Below are 20,909 nucleotides of genomic sequence, written 5' to 3'. Positions count from 1 at the left end.
CATTCCCAGGCTGGCATGCAGTAGCCATAGCAGGCTGGCAGGCTGGGCTCAGGCTGGCAACAAGGGAGGCAGGCATAGGCAATGGCATGGCATCATCATGGCAACTTGAGGCATGCCATGCAATGCAAACTAGTTGGTTCTCTCTCTCTCTCTCTCTCCTCTCTCTCTCTCTCTCTTCAGTGAGGCAGAACTGCAGAATGGAAAATGAATAACTAACTTGTTGAATGAATTGAAAACGCTTCCTTGAACTCCCCCTCACCCTTGCCCCTTCTTTGACCCTTCCTCTGGCCAATGTGGGGTCAGTTAAGAGTGGCAAGAGGCAAAAGAGCCTCTGCCATCGTCAGCAGGTCAGCCCATGCTTTAGGTCACCAATCGGAAAGCTGGAAGGGTGGGAAATTCAAAGAGATGTCAAACACAAAATGGAGACTGACTCAGAGATCGCCACAAAATGGAGGTCTGAAACAACAAATGTTTTGTAGCCCAAACAGGGACGTTTTGTTTTGTGTGCAAAACTTTTGGATTTGGAAAATGGGCATTTTGTTTTGTCTACAAACCACCCGAAATGGCCCGTTTCAAGTACATAATGTTTTGTACCGGAAATCTTTCGCACATCCCTACCTCTCAACAACCCTGTGAGGTAGGTTAGGCTTAGAGTCATCTAGTGAGTTTCATGGTTGAATAGGGATTCAAACTCAGGTCTTCCATGGTATTTATGAGAGTGCCTTCTCTGTCGTGAACCCTGTCACCTATTAAGATCATCTGGAGAGGTCCGACTATGGGTGCCACAAACTCATTAGGTGGCAACTCGGGACCGAGCCTTTTCTGTGGCTGCCCCAGGGCTTTGGAATGTGCTCCCTGCTGAAATAAGAGCATCTCCTTCTCTGTTTGCTTTTAGGAGGACCCTGAAGATGCACCTGTTTTCCCAGCTGAGATTGTATTTTAAAAATTTGAATGTGTTTTTAATGTATTTTTATCTATAATTCCTATCTTTTAAATGTGTTATATTGTATGTTTTAATTCTGTAAACCGCCTAGAGATTTTTATACTAGCCGGTATATAAATTCAATAATAACAATAATAATAATAATAATAATAATAATAATAATAATAATAATGGACAAGAATGGGAAGAAATCCACTTACGTTTGCTTACGCTTCACTGTCATTGTTCCTGTTTCATACAGTAATGCTTCAACCATATTAACAGCTATTTTTGAGCAATGATCATGTTGGAAACAAAGCAACATGAACTTTCTATTATAATGCCTCTTAAAAACTGGTGAAAACAATAGATAAATTTGAAACATACAGCCAGTAAAATAGAACAATTTACTGGACTTCTCAGAAAAGTTCCTTTTTGCTGTACAGACTCCATATTTGCTGCACAGATACTTCATTGTTCTGTGGAATTTGCTATCATTTCTGTGAGGTAAATGCAACTTACTGGTTCACCAAAATCAAGGAGCACAATTGTGGGCTGTGGCCATGGAAAAGCTGGTGCCAGTCTGTGCAGACTATCCATTGATCTGCACTTAGAAGGGCACATGCCTCATATCTTTGACAGGTAGAGAAGCCTTAAGACAACTCCTAACTCTTGGAAGTTGAATACTTGGTGTTAACATGGTGGTGACAGTGCCACAACATATATTTTTTCAGCCTGATAGAATGATCAATTTACTCAGTGTGCACCTAATCAATAAGCACAGTTGGGTAATCAACACTGTTTGAATAGCATAGCTTCAAAAAAGATGAGAGAAAGAAATGCCAAACCCACTTTTTGTTCATTCCAGGAATCCAGTGATTGCTTTCTCCCTCATTCACCCTCTCCTCTTCCCCATTGCCTTCCATCAGCAGGTTTCTGTGCTTGGTCTGCTTCATTTTGGGAGCAAAATGCAGTGCGCACGGCTGTTGGAAGGCACGGGGGTGGGATGGAAAAGAAAGAGAGAGAGGCTACATTCATATGGAACATGAAACTGGAGGTCCCTGTGGTTTCCAGAGTTGTATGTCTGAATATGGGTGACCACACTTTTGACAAAACCGCAGTTTCCCACATGGGAAACTACAGTTTAGACCCGTGGTTTCCCTCTCCACTGTGAAAAAAACCTTTGATTATCATATGGTTTTGCTGAGCAGGGAGGCAGCCCTGGGTGGCCGGATCTGCCGTCCACACGACTGCTTGTTCCGTCATGGAGCCGGCGGGGGCTGGGGAGTTCGGGGGCCGCGTGGCTCCCGGAAGCTCCAGCATGCCCTGCCTGAGCGCACAGGGCATGATGGAGAAACCCCCAAGCTGGGAGGCTGCTTTTCAGCCTCCCGGTCTGGGGTCTCCTCATGAGTAGCTGTGGCACAGAGTCGCATTGTGGCAACTCACAATTTTAAAAAACAGATTTGTGGAGCGCTCGCTCTGCAAACCCGGTTTAAGGGGAGGGGTAGTTTAGCGGGTTAACCACTTGGAGGCCACTGGGCTCACTTGCGAGCCCGGTGGTTCTCACAGTCAGGCAAAATCGATCTAGGCTCCCCTAGCCCAATTTCGCCCGATCGTGGGAATAACCTCAGAGGTTTTTACTTCCGGGCAAGCTGATGGTGGTGGAACCTAATATTATTCCTTTGTTGTGGCCAGTTGTGATAAGAACACTCCCTGGTAGGACTTAGATATGCTGTGGCTCCTAATCCTTCAGGGGTGGGGTCTGCCATTAGGAAGGGTTGCTGTCAGAGGCTGAAGGATTCAGACTGATTGCTGTCAGCTCTGGGAAACCTTCCTGCCACCATTGTGGTTGGTGCTTCTGTCCATGCCCTGTCAGTCTCTGGAATGGAAACATTATCTGTTTATGCAATCTCTCCTGAACATCCTCTTCCTGACTGCAGAGCTAAAACTGCTTTATACCAAGTCAGACTCTTGGTCCATCTAGCTCAGTATTGCCTACACTGATTGGCAGCAGTGGCTCTCCATGGTTTCTGACAGGAGTCTTTCCTAGCCCTACTTGGAAATGCCAGAGATTGAACCTGGAACCATCTACACGCCAAACAGATGCTATACCTCTGAGCTACAGCCCAATTCCCACATGATTACTGGTTTTATTGCTGCTGGTTATTCTTGTGTCTTTTTTAAAAAAAAAAAAATCTTTAATCCGTGTTTCCATTGGTCATTTTAATTTTCAATTGTGAGCTACCTTAAGCATTTCCTTTTTAGAGAAGAAGGGTGTATACATATTTATAGCAACAAAATAAATAAATAAATTTCCATGGTGCTTAGTCAGGACAAACTTTATTTGGATACAACCCATTACTTTCAGATATTCCCACATGAGATCATGGTGGCCAACCCTGTCCAGTCATTTTCACATCTGCAATGCATAGATCTGATTATAAAATGTACACAGGGACATTTTGCAGGGTCCCCAGCACAATGCAATGCGTGTTGGAATGTCTGAACAGTGCTACAGTAATTCCAAACTTTGCAACTTCCATTCAGAACAAGTGGAATATATGTGTTCTGCATGCAAATCACTTGTTTAGGTGTGGAAATGCTAATCACTTTGAATTTTCACTTTCCCCCAGTAGCTCCTCATGTTACCCCCTTGTTGCATCAGAGGCTCACTTTTGAATCTAATTCAGGTTTTAGTACAAATTACTGAGTGGTGTGCAAGGCTGCTTTGTCAAGTGGGACTTAGAAGCCCTCCTCTATGAAAAGGATAGTTTTCTGAGTTGGGCAAAATTAAGATCACCAGCAGAAGTGCAGAGAAAAATGCCTATGCCTGCAAATTTTCATACAATTAATGTTAATGTTTTCTTTGACTCTCAATAAGGCTGTTCTCACAAGCAGCCTAACCCAGGCTAGGGCAGCTCAGACTGGGTTAGGCTGCTCATGTGGAGCACTGTGATTACTCCGGATCCCAGCACTCCTGCCCAGCCTAACTCTGCTTTTTGCCCTGGCTCTTAGCTGAGATTAAGGGCACAAGCACGCCTTAACCCCATCATATGTTGGGATCATATGTTTGCTTGGGCTACTTGCAGCCTGAGCAGACACAGAGACAGGTGCCTAGAGTGCCTGTCTGATGTGGGAATACCTGAACAGGCGCATAACAATGATAGGGCAAGGGGAGACAGTTGTCTGGGGGCCCCACTGCCTGGAGGGGCACCCCAGAGGCACCTCATGTGACTCCCCATTGCCCCCTGCCCAGCCCCATAGCCTCTCAGCCACTCGCCCTCTTCGCCGTCTCGCCTGCTTGTTCTGCTGGCCCGCAATCGAAGCAGCAGGCAAGCTGCAAAGAGCTCCTTTTCTCCCGCCTCTCAGCTGATCGGCGGGTGGGCGGGGCTTCCACGGAGGCCTCCGTGTAGGCCGCAGTGAAGCCTGAACTCGAGTAGGGCCCAAGCAAGCCAGGAAGGAGGAGGCAGCCAGAGTGTTCTCTGCAGCAGAAGACCCCTTGCTGCCCTGCTTAACCCAGACCAGCATTTGCCAGGTAAGGTGTGAACTCCTTTTTGTGGTTACCTTTCCCGCCCCCGCCCCCATATATAGGGATCTGCTTGCCATAGGGCTTGGATAGGGGGGGGGAGGGACCGAGAAGTCTCTGAATATTTATTTTGAAACAGCTTGGAAAATTTGCTGACTTAAAAAAAAAAACTATCTAAAAAGTCCTATAAGTGGCTTGTTTCATGGCAGAAAATTGCAAAAACTTCTGGAACAGTATTTTATTAATTTTATTCATTCATTCATTCATTTATAAATGCACTTATGTTCAAGTTGTTTTGCAACCCAGAAGGTCTGAGTGAGAACTGTGAAGCATGTGTGGTGCTTTTATTTTATTTTTCTTGTGTGTGAACTGCTCCCCAATAACTTGCAGGGACTTCAGGGTAAATCTGGCCAACATGTGAATGCAGCACCTCCATTCCAGAGGAGATGTGTCTTAAAGGGCTTTAAAAGCCTCCTGTGAAAAACCTCCTGCAATCAAACTTGACTGAATTTGTTCAGAATTCTGAGAAAACAAACATAGGCTCACCCTGCATGGTTGAAAGTCTCCTTTGCTAATCTGCAGCTAGGGGCCCATTTTAATCATTCATCTTTCTAGTGTGTTCTAGGCATTAAAAGTAATACAAATGTATAGTACTCAATGTATATCACTATATATTGTGACGTGTGTGTGTGTGTATTCAGTGAAATGTATTTGCAGGCAGCATACTTATTTTGGAATATCAGACTTAAATCCTTGGGGGCCTGGGGTGTGCGGAGGCCCTGGACTTTGGTGGGGGGGCCCATTTTAAAATCTTGTCTCTGGGCCCACTCCAACCTTGCTACGCCCCTGTACCTGAATGCACCATGCTTGGCATGTGGTGCATTGTGGGATTCCCAGAGACCAGGACATATTCTCCTAGCCTTTGGCAAGCCACACAGCTACCAGAAGTGCTGCTCATATAGGCAGCCAAGCCACATGGCCAGACAGGCAAGGAGATCATCTGGGGGAAAGGTAAGTACAGCACAGCCTTCCTGCCTGCCTGCCCCCCTCTCAGTCATGTGAATAGCCTCAGTGTATAATTGTGAAGCCCTTGGCCTCCTTCCATCAAACCTAGATTGCTACCAATCCTCTCATGGAACAGTGCTCATTTCAGAAAAAAGAAATGTACAATAGTGGAGCACTAAAGAGATCCATATTTGACTGGTTCAGACAGTACTCCAAAGCGGACATCCTAAATGTCTAGGAGATAAGTGTGGGCCAAGCATGCACATCTCCCCCCCCCCACCCCGCCACACACACACACACACACACACGGGAGATGCTCACATACACACAGCTTTCATTCAGTGAGGGTAATGTTTACAAGGATATTTTCCCCTCTTGGAGAGTCTAGCCTGACTATCTTGAGATTGTCTCATTGTCTTTGAAATGAATATGGTATTTCACTTGTGTTTAACACTAAGCCCATAGCTATGTGAGCTCTGACCCAGGTTCAAATAGCAAGATGAAATATAATCAACCCTTATGGCAAAGTTGTGGAAATAAGCTATTTTGTTGTGTCTGCCATATAGATGGTGTCATTTTACAATTGCAGCTAGGGTTCACAGATAGTCCTTAAGAACTATTTCCAGTTTCACGACATATGCCAGACTTGCCCTGAAAACATGTCCTTAATTAGATATTCTGGAGGGCCAGACAATATCTTGTCACATAGAGTTTGTGATAAATAGTACCAAAAACAAGTTTGGGAAAGCTGAGTGTTTAGCAAGTAAGAATTATTCTGTTATGAGATAGACACGCTAGTTTTAGCATGCTGGTTTGAAAATGAGGCCCAAACTAGAAATGATATGCAGTTGCATGTATCTTTCCCGATTTTTTTTTTAAACCAAAAGCAGCCTTGGAGGACTGAGAGTTTATGCAATGGAATGGTGATAGAGAGAAGGCCTGTTTTCTTGAAGCCATTGTTCTGCTCAAAGTTACCTCCCCGGCAGCTGTTTTTCCATCTGCGGATTACTGGTATTCATATTATTATTCTCTATTACATTTTTATACTGGCCCATCAAATGGCTCTGGGTGGTGCACAACCAGTAAAAAACAAAAAACAAACACCAATTAAAACAAACTGATTAAAACAATATAAAAACAAATTTAAAGTTGTTCAGAGCCATTTAAAACCAATTAAAAATACTTAAGAACAACTAAAAAACCTTTGAAGGTATGCTTCCTATCCAGTGAAAAAGAAGCTGTGGTAGGTATGAAGGTATGCTTCCTACCCAGGTGAAAAATGCAGCTGTGGGACTGCATTTTGGGGGAAAGGTAGGGCAAGTCCTCTGCTGCCATTCCACTTCTTAAAATCAAAACCTAAAAAGACTGCCTTTGATTTAAAGATACCCATGGGGAAAAGAGATATATGACTGTGATTCAATGTAATTAACTTTCAGTATAATGTGTATTATTATTTCTTGTTTGCACAATTAGTCAGGTGTTATTGACTGGTTTGTTTTATCCAAACATTGAGTCTTTCCCAAGAACCTGGGATGGCTGCTGCTGTTGCTGTTGCTTCTTCTTCTTCTTCTTCTTCTTCTTCTTCTTCTTCTTCTTCTTCTTCTTCTTCTTATTATTATTATTATTATTATTATTATTATTATTATTATTAATCTTATTTACATTTTTATACCATCCCATCAAATGGCTCTGGGAGATGCACAAGTAAAACAACAACAACCAAAACACCATTTTAAAAAAACTGCTTAAAACAATATAAAAACAAATTTTAAACAATTCAGAACCATTTAAAACCAATTAAAATATATAAGAACAATTTAAAAATCTTGAAAGGCCAGGCCATTCAAGTTTTTAGGGCTATCCTGAAGTCCAACAATGAGCCCAAACTACGGATATCTGTGAGGAGTGCATTCCACAGGCTAGGAGAAGCTTCAGAGAAGGCCCAGTGCCAAGTTGCCACCAGACAAACCAGTGGTAACTAGAGATGGATCTCTCCAGATGACCTCAATGTGTGATGGAGATTATACAGAAGAAGGCACTCTCTTAGGTAACCCAGACCTAAGTCATACGGGTCTTTAAAGAGGATAATCAGCACTTTGAATTTTGCCCAGAAACATATTGGCAGTCCATGCAACTGTTTGAGAACAGGCATAATATGGTCACTCCAGGATATTAGTTTTATGCCTGTTCTAAAACAGTTGCATGGACTGCCAATATGTTTCTGGGCAAAATTCAAAGTGCTGGTTATCACCTTTAAAGACCCGAATGGCTTAGGTCTGGGTTACCTTAGAGCAGGCCTGCACAATATGCAGCCCAGGGACTGGATGCGGCCCGCGAGGCCTTTTTTCCTGGCCCCCGGGGCTATTTCCTCTTCCTCCCCATGCTGCTTAAAAAACACCCCCCCAAAAAAAAAATTCAAGCTGCTGCACGGCCAAGGAGATGGCTACGGGGGTGCAGGTGTTCTTCCTTACCCTCCCCCATGGCAGCAGTGGCGCAGAGCGGCAGACACCAGAGCAACACTCGGGTCTGCTATTTGGCCCAGTGTTGCTTCCCAACTGCGAGGCACGCCTGCGCAGTTAAGTCTCTTAAGTCTCTCTCTCTCTCTCTCTCTCTCTCCCCCACCAAGACCTCTCCATTCTCTCTCTCTCTCTCTCTCTCTCTCTCTCTCTCTCTCTCTCTCTCCCACCAAGTGCTCCATTCTCTCTGTCTCTCTCTCCCACCAAGACTGCTCCATTCTCTCTCTCCCTCTCTCTCCCACCAAGACTGCTCCATTTTCTTTCTCTCTCTCTCTCCCACCAAGACTGCTCCATTCTCTCTCTCCCACCAAGACTGCTCCATTCTCACTCTCTCTCACACACACACACACACCAAGACTGCTCCATTCTCTCTCTCTCCCACCAAGACTGTTCCATTCTCTCTCTCTTCCACCAAGATTGCTCCATTCTCTCTCTCAAATCCACCCACCAAGACTGCTCCAGTCTCTCTCTCTCCAACCAAGACTGCTCCATTCTCTCTCTCACACCCACCCACCAAGACTGCTCCAGTCTCTCTCTCTCTCTCTCTCTCTCTCTCTCTCTCTCTCTCTCTCTCTCTCTCTCTCTCTCCCACCAAGACTGCTCGATTCTCTCTCACACCCACCCACCAAGACTGCTCCTTTCTCTCTCCCTCCCACCAGGACTGCTCCATTCTCCCTCTCCCTCTCTCACCCACCAAGACTGCTCCATTTTCTTTCTCTCTCTCTCTCCCACCAAGACTGCTCCATTCTCTCTCTCTCTCACCAAGACTGCTCCATTCTCACTCTCTCTCACACACACACCAAGACTGCCCCATTCTCTCTCTCTCTCCCACCAAGACTGCTCCATTCTCTCTCTCCCCCACCAAGACTGTTCCATTCTCTCTCTCTCCCACCAAGATTGCTCCATTCTCTCTCTCACACCCACCCACCAAGACTGCTCCAGTCTCTCTCTCTCCAACCAAGACTGCTCCATTCTCTCTCTCACACCCACCCACCAAGACTGCTCCAGTCTCTCTCTCTCTCTCTCTCTCTCCCCCCCACCAAGACTGCTCCATTCTCTCTCACACCCACCCACCAAGACTGCTCCATTCTCTCTCTCTTACACCCACCCACCAAGACTGCTCCATTCTCTCTCTCTCCCACCACGACTGTTCCATTCTCTCTCTCTCCCACCAAGATTGCTCCATTTTCTCTCTCACACCCACCCACCCAGACTGCTCCAGTCTCTCTCTCTCCAACCAAGACTGCTCCATCCTCTCTCTCACACCCACCAAGACTGCTCCAGTCTCTCTCTCTCTCTCTCTCTCTCTCTCTCTCCCACCAAGACTGCTCCATTCTCTCTCACACCCACCCACCAAGACTGCTCCATTCTCTCTCTCACCCACCCACCCACCCAGACTGCTCCATTCTCTCTCCCTCTCCCACCAAGACTGCTCCACTCTCTCTCTCTCCCACCAAGACTGCTCCATTCTCTCTCTCTCTCTCTCTCTCTCTCTCTCTCTCTCTCTCTCTCTCTCTCTCTCCAAGACTGCTCCATTCTCTCTCTCTCTCCAAGACTGCTCAGTTCTCTCTCCCTCCCTCCCACCAAGACTGCTCCATTCTCTCTCTCTCTCCAAGACTGCTCAGTTCTCTCTCCCTCCCTCCCACCAAGACTGCTCCATTCTCTCTCTCTCTTTCTCCAAGACTGCTCCATTCTCTCTCTCTCCCACCAAGACTGCTCCATTCTCTCTCTCACAGCCACCCACTAAGACTGCTCCACTCTCTCTCCTTCTCCCACCAAGACTGCTCCATTCTCTCTCCGTCTCCCACCAAGACTGCTCCATTCTCTCTCCGTCTCCCACCGACTGCTCCATTCTCCCTCCCTCCCTCCCACCAAGACTGCTCCATTCTCTCTCTCTCTCTCTCTCTCTCTCTCTCTCTCTCTCTCTCTCTCCCCAAGACTGCTCCATTCTCTCTCTCTCTCTCTCTCCCCCCCCCCCCAAGACTGCTCCATTCTCTCTCTCCAAGACTGCTCCATTCTCTCTCTCTCTCAGGCCAAGCCTCCTGCTGCATCCTTTCCATCTTTCTTTCCCCTTCTCCCTCCTTTTCAAAAATTATGAGAAGAGGTTCTCATTTTTTTTCCTAAAAGTGTTCCATGTTTTGTGTGATGATTTGGCAGAGGTGGAAAGGAAGAACAATGCATTTTATTATGTATTTTGTACAGATTGTATAATATTTATATTATTAGAATGAATTTTAATTCAACTTATTTCATATTAATTTAAATCAATCTTGGCCTGCCAGAACATCAAAAGTTAAATATTGATTAAATTCATTTTTAATTCATTTTTAATTCATTTCACTTTAATTCAGTTGATTGGTTGATTGATTGATATTAAGTGTTACTCTAATAATCAGCACCCTAGGAATTGACCTCGGCCCCCATGAACCAAGTCACGGTTGGTTTCGGCCCGCCAGGTCATTTGAGTTGTGCAGGCCTGCCTTAGAGAGTGCCTGAGAGCAGACCAGTGCCTCCTATCTCCAACTCTCCCAAGCGACCCAGAAGGATACCATGGTAGATGGTATCGAATGCAGTAGAGAGATCCAAAAGAACTAGCAGAATCACACTCCCTCTGTCTATTTCCTGGTAAAGGTAATCTTTCAGGCCAACCAAGGCCAGCTCTAGATAATCAATTTCCTCCAAAACAGCCTGGAGCTGGTTAGCCACCTCTGTCTCAATCACCTTGAGCAACCATGGGAGATGCAACCACAGGAGAGCAACCATCCCATCACTGAGGGATCTAGGGAAAGCTTCTTAAGACGTGGTCTAATCATTGCCTCCTTCAAACAAGGAGGCATCCTACCTTCCCTCAGTGATGAGTTAATGATATTAACTAGGCCACCTCCAACAATTTCCTGGCTAGATAGAAGCAACCAAGTTGGAAAAGGAGCCAGAGAACATGTGTTAGGCCACACTGCCTCAAGAAGCTTGCCCAAGTCTTCAGGCATCACAGATTGAAACTGATCCAATCTAATGCTGCAAGAAGGATTGCTGGATACCACCTTAATAGATAGTGGAGTCCAAGTCAGCCCAAATATAAGATATTTTGTCTGCAAAGAACCCCTTAAAAGCTTTATAGCAGAACATAATCTACAGGGACAGGTTTGAAATGGAAGGAGCCTGAATCAAACTCCTCATGACCCAGGAACAATCTGCTGAATTCAAACCTGCAGAAGCAATGCATGAAGATCAAAATTATTTTTTTGCTGCACATACTGCCTAGAGAAAAATCTTCAAATGGGCTCTATGTTGTGTCCTGTCAAATTTGAGATGAGTTCTCCTCCACTTGAGTACCATTCGCCTACCTTGCTGCTTCAGAATCTGCAACTCCTCTGTATACCAAGGGTTTAAAACAGGTTGGAAGGGACAATTAGGAGCAATGGTGTCTACTGCCCTGGTGAGTTCCCTATTCCAGTTTCATAGCAGGGCATCAACAGAATCACTTGCAGCACAAACATTAAAACCTTCTAAGGCTTTTTGGAATCCTACTGGATCCAGCAACCTTCTCAGGCGGACCATCTTAAACGTTCCACCAATCCACTTCAAAATTGGCCCCTTGGTATACGGAAGAACTACAGGGGCTGAAACAGTGAAGTAGACAACTGGAATGCAAGTGGAAAAAGACTCAACTCAAATCTAACAGATTGCAACATCAGAGGTGTATCTAATGAAGGGAAGCCAGGGCACAGGCCCTGGGCGCTATTTGAAGGGGGTGCCAGTGCCATGCAGCAAAAAAAAAAAAAAAAAAAAAAAAAATTAACCAGTAGCCCCTTCAGGGGGCTTCCTAAAGGCTGTAGGAGAGGGGTCTGCAAAGGTTCCCCCTCCCCCACTGGCCTCAATTTACCACTGAAGCCCGTCCCAGGCTGATTTTTGGGCCCATTTGGCCCTGCAAACATCGGCACGGCAACCATTTTGGAGGCTGCCACACATGCTCAAATGGCCTCTTTCAGGCCTGGCAAGGCCTAGGGCCGTGCAGGGACCATTTGAGCATGTGCAGTAACCATTTTGTTTTGGGCAGCCATTTTTAAAAATCCTTTTTTATTTTAAAAAATGGCCACCAAACATGCTCAAATGGTCCCTGCAAGGCCCTAGGCCTTGCCAGGCCTTGCAGAGGCCATTTGAGCATGCGTGGCTGCCTCCAAAATGGCCACTGCACTGAACTATGCAGGCCCAAATGGGCCCAAAAATCAACCCAGCTGCAGTGATAAATTAAGAGGCTGGCAGGGGGAGGGGGGACCTTTGCAAATCCCCTGCAGCCTTTAGGAAGCCCCCTGAAGGGGCTACAGGTAAAAAATTTTTTTTTAATTTAATATTATACGTCAGTAAGAGCTGCTGCCCATCAGAGTAGACAATGCCAAGCTAGATGGAGGGTCTGACTCAGTATAAAGCAGCTTCCCATGTATCTAAGTTTCTTCTTTAAATCTTCAGGAAAGCCAACAAGCATCAAAATCCCAGTGTATGACTACCAGAACTTTTATTCAGCACTTTATGGCTTCTGAGTTGTTGTTGTTGTTGTTGTTGTTGTTTTAGATGTGGTGACCAGAATTGTACTCAGTACTCCAGGTATGGTTCACCATCTTTTTGTATAAGGGCATTATAATATTAGCCGTTTTATTTTCAGTCCCCTTCCTAATGATCCCTAGCATGGGACTGGCCTTTTTTACAGCTACCACACATTGAGTCGACACTTTCAACGATCTGTGCACCATGACCCCCAAGATCCCTCTCCTGGTCAGTCACCAACAGCTCAGATCCCATCAGGGTATACTTGAAGTTGGGTTTTTTCATCCCAACATGCATCACTTTACACTTCCCAACACTGAACTGCATTTGCCATTTTGTTGCTCACTCACCCAGTTTATAGAGATTCTTTTGGAGCTCCTCACATCCTGTTTTGGATTTTGCTACCCAAAAGAGTTTGGTATCATCTGCAAATTGGGCCACCTCACCACTTACCCCAACATCCAGATCATTTATGAATAAATTAAAAAGCACCTGTCTCAGTACAGATCCCTGGGGGACCCCATTTCTTACTTCCCTCCATTGTGAAAACTCTCCATTTATACCTACTCTCCATTTCCTGTCCTTTAACCAGTTAGCAATCCACACATGTACTTGTCTCCTTATCCCATGACTGCAAAGTTTTCTCAAGAGTCTTTGATAAGGAACTTTGTCGAAAGCTTTTTGGAAGTCCAGGTATACTGGACTTCCACAGGGGTGTATCTGGGGTGGGGCAGGCAGGGCACGTGCCCCAGGCACCACTTGAAGGGGACACCATTTTTTAAATTTTTTAAAAAAATTAAAAATGGCCACCAAAACCAAAATGGCCACTGTGCATGCTCAAATTGACTCTGTGAGGCCCTAGACCATGCCAGGCCTCACAGAGGCCATTTGAGCATGTGCAGCAGCCATTTTGTTTTCAGCAGCCATTATATATATATATATATAGGCCACTGCACATGCTCAAATGGTCCCTGTGAGGCCCTAGAGACCAGTGGGGGAGGGGAAATCTTTGCAGACCCCCTCACGGCCTTTAGGAAGCCCCCTGAAGGGGCTACAGGTAAAAAAAAATATTTTTTTAAAAAATATATATAATATAAGTCACTGTACACATATTCAGATTGGCACTATGTACAGATAATCAGGGCTTGTGAATACTGAGCTGAAGCTTATGAGCTCAGATTGTATTCATTTGCTCTGATTTTGCTTCTTGTGATAAGTGAGTTAAATGTGATGTCTTAATAATATGGCTATTAATGGTACGTTTGCCTTTGAATCAGTGTGAAATCCTTAGTATTAAGCCCCACTGGGAGTTTCCTGCTCTCTTTCTCTCATTTTAACTGTCTTTCTGAAATATATTCCAAGAATATATTCCAAGCAGTGACACAGTTTACTCTGCATATCCTTTAATTATTTACAGAGTATGTGGGAAAAGACAAATTCTCCATTTATTTTTAAAACGTATGTAATAGTGATGCTACAATGCATAGTATAGAATTAGACAGGCACTTCTGTTTAGTTTTCCAAGTACACCGCCACATAGTATTGGGGTATTTCATGAGCCCCAGCATACTGAAATTTGTAGTTTTCCAGCATTTTTTGGTCTGGCTACATCCACTGCTAAATAGTTTTTGAAATATGAAAAGATTAACGAGCTTGACTTGTATTTTTCAGCAGATATTATGGTAAAGTTATCTGAAAGATGGGTGTCAGATGTTTGGACAAGGGGCGCAATTTCATTGCTTGCCCTAGGCGCTATTTTTCCTAGATACGCCTCTGCTTCCAGGTATCCTGGAGTCTCCCATATTACTACACCCCTAGGAGTTTATAATCAGTATGTCCTTCAACAGTTTACCCCATGGTAACTACCATAAATAAAGATACAAATTTAATATATGGATCTCAAATATCAAATACATTTCTATTTAGTTTCAAATCCCATACCTGACACATATAACCCATTGGGGAATTCTTACTCACTGTGTAAGTAACATTCTAATACTGTGACTCAAAATAAAGACATCTTCTTGCCGTTTTGTCCCTATTAACTCCCAATATTTAAATACTCTTATATCAGGCAGTTCCCATTAATCTCAATAGTATAAATTGTAAATTATAATTCTATGGACATACTAATTCTGAAACTACTTACCCTAAGGTTAAAAAAACAAATGTTTTACTTTCCATCTATTATATCTATGTTTGACATCTTAAGACCTCAATAGGGATCAAATATATGATATGCAAATATATGTACATTCATAATCCAGTTATCCAAATTATATACCCCACAATACAATAAATCAGTATACAATAGTATCTTTGTCGATCAATAGTAACAATAGCCAGACAAATAAATCAGCATCCAACAAGCCAGTTTACCTCCTCATTCAACCCAAAGAGGGTCCATGTTTTACGTGTGTGGATGCAAAAAAGCTCCTGGCCTGCTAATAAATTGTTAATATTGCCATTGCTGTTCCTAATATTTTCCACACATCAAAATTTTAGATTCTCCACTATATGGTTCAATTCAACAAAATGTTTAACCAAAGGTGCCTTTCTTATAATACTGTACAACTTTTATGTTCAATTATCCTTGTTTTTATATTCCTAGTTGTCATCCTCACATATAACAATGCACATGGGCACTAGATGACATAAATTTCTCCCTTTGTATTACAACTGAAGAAGTCCCCAAATGTAATATTCCTGGTAATTCAGAGGATTCCTAAAAATTTTAAGTTTCTCACAGTTGTGGCAAACTGTACAATGGCCACAAGGAAATTGTCCCACAGGTGACGACCTGTCTAAAGTATTTCTCCTGACCTTTTGTACATCTCTCACATTACTATGCACCAACATATCTCTAAAGATTAGACCCTGCTAATGTACAAACATAGGCTGTGAATCTCATCTCGGGATACCTTGTACCAAATTCCAGGGTTTCCTGATGATCACCTTTCTTATGAAGCAAGGCTACAACACCTGGGGCTTTTTAGTTTAGAAAAAAGATGACTGTGGGGAGACATGATAGAGGTCTATAAAATAATGCATGGTGTGGAGAAAGTAGAGAGAGAGAAATTCTTCTCCCTCTCACATAACACTAGAACCAGGGGTCATCTCATGAAATTGATTGCCAGGAAATCTAGGACCAACAAATGGTCCTTTTTCACACAATGCATAAACAACTTGTGGAATTCTCTGCCACAAGATGTGGTGACAGCCAACAACCTGGATGAATTTAAGAGGGGTTCGGATAACTTCATGGAGGAGAGGTCTATCAATGGCACATAGTCTGAGGGCTATAGGCCATCTCCAGCCTCATAGGCAGGATGCTTCTGAATACCAGTTGCAGGGAAGTACAGGTAAAAGCAGGAGAGCGGGCATGCCCTCAACTCCTACCTGTGGCTTCCAGTGGCATCTGGTGGGCTGGACTAGATGGGCCTTGGATGCTGGACTAGATGGGCCTTGGTCCTGATCCAGCAGGGCTGTTCTTATGTTCTTATGGGAAAGTTTCTAGAGAGTATTTGAGAACAGTATTATATTTGGATTATATTGATAAAAGCATTATATCTGGAGTATATTTTGATAGACTCTTTTATGTTTGATTTTATTTATATTTACATTTCACTATACATACTATATTCAGGGATTGTAAAGAAATTTTGGATTAATGCCACTGAAGAAGTTTGAGAAACAGCTGCAAAACGTCTGGCATATTGTGAAGAACTATTAGACATCTTTCTGGAACAATTCGTACTAACTAATGGAACTGAGCTTATTTCACACTGACTGGAAATCTTGGAAGAAATATTCATTTGGACTTTTTAATATTATTATAGGACTGAATTTGTACACTTTTAATGAAAGAAGGTTGTTTTATATATGATTATTTGTAAGGATTTTAATAGTGTCAATTATTGTGGGTTATGAGTGGGATCAATGGATAGGAATCATTAAAGGATTATAATTTATTATGCAAGTTTGATTAAATGAGATACTTCATGATTTAGATTTTTTTTTGGGGGGGGGGGTTTCTTTTGTGCACCATTTAGTGTTTCCCCAGCTGCCAAAACACTGCCCTGCTTGTCACAGTGGTGATCATGTGTGTGGGCGAGTGGTGTGGTGCCAGGATTGCCTTGGTTGTTTGGGGAAGGTAGGTATAGGCATACTATAAGGTTGTGTGGACAGCCTTATGGGATCTTTTAGTGCAATACGAATGGTCAGAATGTATCAACCTAACTGGGTATGTGCACAAAACTGGTTTGTCCTGTTTGTTTCGAGTCTGAACTCAACTCGAGCTGGACTGGGCATGTTCAATTTTGGCACCCCAAGCTAGAACCCCAGCTCAGCTCGAATTCAAGCTGGTTCAGAGTTCTAAAATGAAGGGGAATTTTTTTTGGTAACTTACCACAGGGTTTGGCGGCTTCTGGGGGTGCTGCCACAGCTGTGGGGATGTCACCTGGTCATGCAAATGGCCAGGGAACATGCACGGTGGTCTTCAAAATGGCCTGAAAACAGGCCAAACGACCTGAAAACAGGCCAAACCAGCCCATAGAAGAATAGCGGGAGGCCTATGGGGGAGTGGGGACCACTGGAGACTCCCTCACAGTTGTGGCAGCACTACTGGAGGCTGCCAAGCCCAGTGGTAAGTTTATTTTCCTCCCACTTTAGAACCCTGAACTGGCCCCAAGCCAATTCGGGGGTTTCAGCTCAAGGTTGAGCCAAACTGGGCCTGGTGTGGCTCGAGGGTGAGCCTTCAAGCTGCCCCAGTTTGATGGCAAATTGCCTCGACCTAAGCTGCTTTGCACATTCCTAAAGGTAACTTTAAATCTGAGTCGGACTTATCCTTTTCTTGTAACATGTTTACCATTTTAAAATCTTTTTGATAGAAGTAGGATTAATGACAAGATAATTTATAGTTTATTTCTCTATTAGAGAAAGAATGCAGGCTATTTATATTTGGTAATACAGTTTAAAATCTAATTTTATCTATGGACCGAATGGGCTCTTGATCTAATGGGATAAAGAGAAATGACATAAAATTGTATATGTATTTATGTTGTCTAGAATTAGTTATTTTTGTAGCAATTGTAAATTTGATAATTCATGAATTTATTTAATGGAATTTTGTGTGTGTTGTGTTAATTGTATATCTGTTTCTGGGAAAAAAATGATTTAGAGGAGGATGAGGATTTGTTTTTTGCTTCTGTGGAATAGGAAGCTAAGCTATTTCATTTAGTAGGAACCGAGAAGAAAAGTAAGGAACCAACATGGTTAGTATTCTGAGTGTGCAGAGGGGTGTTTACTTTGCAATCCCTGTTGCTTATTTACTGTCTAATGCAGAGGAAAAAGCCAACACTAATGGTAGTTACTAATTAGTTTTTTAAAGGGCCCACTGGGAATTCTAACTAAAAATTACTGTGCCAGACTCAGAAGATTTGGCCATATTTTAACTGTCGGACTGTGTGGATGAAGCAGGCAAACACTCTCACACACATACACACTACAGCTATAAAAATAGCATTATTATTCAGATGTGTTAGTAGCTATTACTCAGCATTAATTATGCATTAAAGGCGAAGAAAGTTATTTATGGCTGTTTGAAACAATATTTATTTATACATACTGTATATCTTAACTTCTGTGTCAGGAGCCTACTTTGTATTTATACCCCTCCCTCACAAACATGGTTCAAAAACATATTATTGAACTGCAGGCAGTGTATTAAATTGGTCCTCTTCTCTGACCCAAATGAGATCTTCTGCACCAGCTGCTGGTGGTGTAGAACTTATTGCTAATATAAAATGTGGTGTAGAAGTGGGAAAATAATAAAAATGGTTTTCATTTTTCAAGTTAGGAAGTTCATCTCCCCTCCACCCCCACCACACACACACCCATCAGCAGCTGAGGATGGAACGAGATGTTACAAATAACAAAATGTAATGATCTTAGTTTTTTTAACATAGGTTTTATGTTCAAACCAAATGCTTGTCATTGTTTTATGGCTAGTGGACAGGGCTGCCCTGTCCACCAGGTAAACTAGGTGGTCACCTAGGGTACCAAGTGGGGAGGGGTGCTGATGGCTTGAATCATGTGTTGCCCTGTCGGTGGGCGCACACACCTCCTGACATTGAAGTGAGTGTGCAGGTGACTGAGTGGGTGCTCCCCATCTTTGTTGCCCACCCAGCTTGCTTTATTTGCTGCTTCTGCTCACTGCTTCTGCTGCTGCCATCTGCTTCTGGGCAGCCAGCCTGCCGTGGCATGTTTTAACCATGTTGTTGCATTGCAACGTCATCACGTGCCACAGCAGGCTGGCTGTCCAGAAGCAGCCAGCAGCAGAAGCAGTGGGCAGAATATAGCACTAATTCTCAGCATGTGGTGAATTTCCATGTAAACCTCCCCCACCTGAGCTGCCTTACCCCCTGGGCTGCCTGCCACTGGTAGGTAGAGATGCAAGACACAATGTTATAACATGCTGCATGTGGCTGACATGCATGTCGGTGGGGGTGGGCGTGTGGCGGGCAGGCAGCACAAAAGAAGAAGATGGGGCGGGCAGGTGGTGGATGGTGGGTGGGGAATAAGAAGAAGGTGGGCAGGGGACAGACAGGGAAGAAGATGGGTGGGGGAAAGAACGCAGCAGCGTGGGCAGACAAAAAAGTGGTGGAGGAGATGGGGTAGGGGGAGAAAGTGGTGGTGGCAGCAAACTAGGGGCACAGATTCTTTGTGCTGGATCAGCTAGTTTTAAAATAAATCCTTAAAACTGTAGACTTTCCAGGGCTAACATAAGAACATATAAACAGCCCTGCTGGATCAGGCCTAAGACCTATCTAGTCCAGCATCCTGTTTCACACAGTGGCCCACCAGATGCCTCTGGGAAACCTACAGGCAAGAGGTATGTGCATGCCCTCTCTCCTGCTATTACTCCCCTGCAACTGATATTGAGAGGCATTGTGCAGCTGAAAGACTCATTTTAAAATTAGTTAAAAATCAGATCAAAACTGAAAACCAAAAGAAGATAGGGCTGAGAGAGATTCCTGCCTGCAACCTTGGAGAAGCCGCTGCCAGTCTGTGAAGACAATAGATAGACCAATGGTCTGACTCAGTATATGGGAGCTTCCTATGTTCCTATGTTCTTTTTTCTGGCAAGCCACCTAATGGCGCAGTGGGGAAGTAACTTGCCTACAAGTAACAGGTTGTCGGTTCGAATCCCTGCTATGGTATGTTTGGAGAGGAGAGCTGGTCTTGTGGTAGCAATCTTGACTTGTCCCCATAGCTAAGCAGGGCTGCGCTGGTTGCATATGAATGGGAGACTTGATGTGTGAGCACTGCAAGATATTCCCCTCAGGGGATGAAGCCGCTCTGGGAAGAGCAGAAGGTTTCAAGTTCCCTCCCTGGCTTCTCCAAGATAGGGCTGAGAGAGATTCCTGCCTGCAACCTTGGAGAAGCCGCTGCCAGTCTGTGAAGACCATACTGAGCTAGATAGACCAATGGTCTGACTCAGTATATAGCAGTTTCCTATGTTCTTAACCCTAGACTTTTTGGAGTTATCTTACAATGAAACCATGGAAGCTGCCAGGTTGAAGGCAACCTTTGTGCAAACTCTGGAGTACCCCACCACCCCTTCATTCACCACTTTGCTTCCCATCATGCCCCTTTGCTTGTTTCCCTGGGTGTTTGTTTCCCACCACGGCAAGAGTGGCAGCAGGCCTGAGCAATATAGGGTTGTGGGAGGCAACAAGGTCTTACTTTCTTAGCACACACATGCCTTATTGTGGTGACGTCTCTGGAAAATGCTATTGCCTCACCACAAACCGGTAAAAGCAAATAAATCCAGCGAAGTCTTCTGCCCATGTCTGTTTGTGTTGGGGAAGCAGCAAGGCAGGGGAAAATGATGTTCTGGCCCGAAATCTAAGCAGGGGCTCCTGAAATGCTGAGGTGAACCTTGAAGTAAAGTCAGGCTGCTTCACTCAGCCCTAGATAATAGTTATTTCTTTATTTGTCACATTTATATACCACTCTCTATAAAATCTCAGGGTGGTTTACAATGTAAACAGCAAGTAAAACCTAAAAATCATATAAAACAGATTTTAAAAAATAAACCTTTAAAAATTTAAAACATCATAAACTAAAAGCCTGATAAAACAGATATGTTTTCAAAAGTCGTTTAAAAACAATCAGAGATGGGGAGATTCTAATGTCATTTAGGAGAGCACCAAGGCAACCGTAGAGAAGGCTTGGTTTTGGGTCACCACCAAGTGAGCCGGTGGCAACTGTAACTAGACCTCCCACAATGATCTTAATAGGCGATGGGGTTCATGAAGAAGAAGGCGCTCTCTTAAAGCTATAGCTTACCTATCTTGAGCTGCATGTGGGAAATCAAAGTTGTTCTAGGCAAAGC

The 20,909-nt window shown here is 43.9% G+C and overlaps 1 protein-coding gene and 1 long non-coding RNA gene across 6 annotated transcripts in view; one reads left to right on the top strand and one right to left on the bottom strand.

The window, feature by feature from the left end:
* LRRC4C (leucine rich repeat containing 4C) overlaps nt 1-20,909 on the bottom strand; it is a 1,145,515-nt gene that overhangs the window by 815,499 nt on the left and 309,107 nt on the right. The window lies entirely within an intron of this gene.
* The window catches only part of LOC128327597 (uncharacterized), a 199,389-nt gene continuing 182,847 nt past the window's right edge, over nt 4,368-20,909 (top strand). Inside the window, exon 1 of the long non-coding RNA XR_008308696.1 lies at nt 4,368-4,457. This is a non-coding gene — a long non-coding RNA (uncharacterized LOC128327597). The remainder of the gene's footprint in view (nt 4,458-20,909) is intronic.

The sequence above is a fragment of the Hemicordylus capensis genome, chromosome 1 (genome assembly GCF_027244095.1).
Source record: "Hemicordylus capensis ecotype Gifberg chromosome 1, rHemCap1.1.pri, whole genome shotgun sequence".
In the NCBI taxonomy this organism is placed as follows: domain Eukaryota; kingdom Metazoa; phylum Chordata; class Lepidosauria; order Squamata; family Cordylidae; genus Hemicordylus; species Hemicordylus capensis.
Note: the sequence above shows the minus strand (reverse complement) of the source record. Positions and strands in the feature narration are given on the sequence as shown.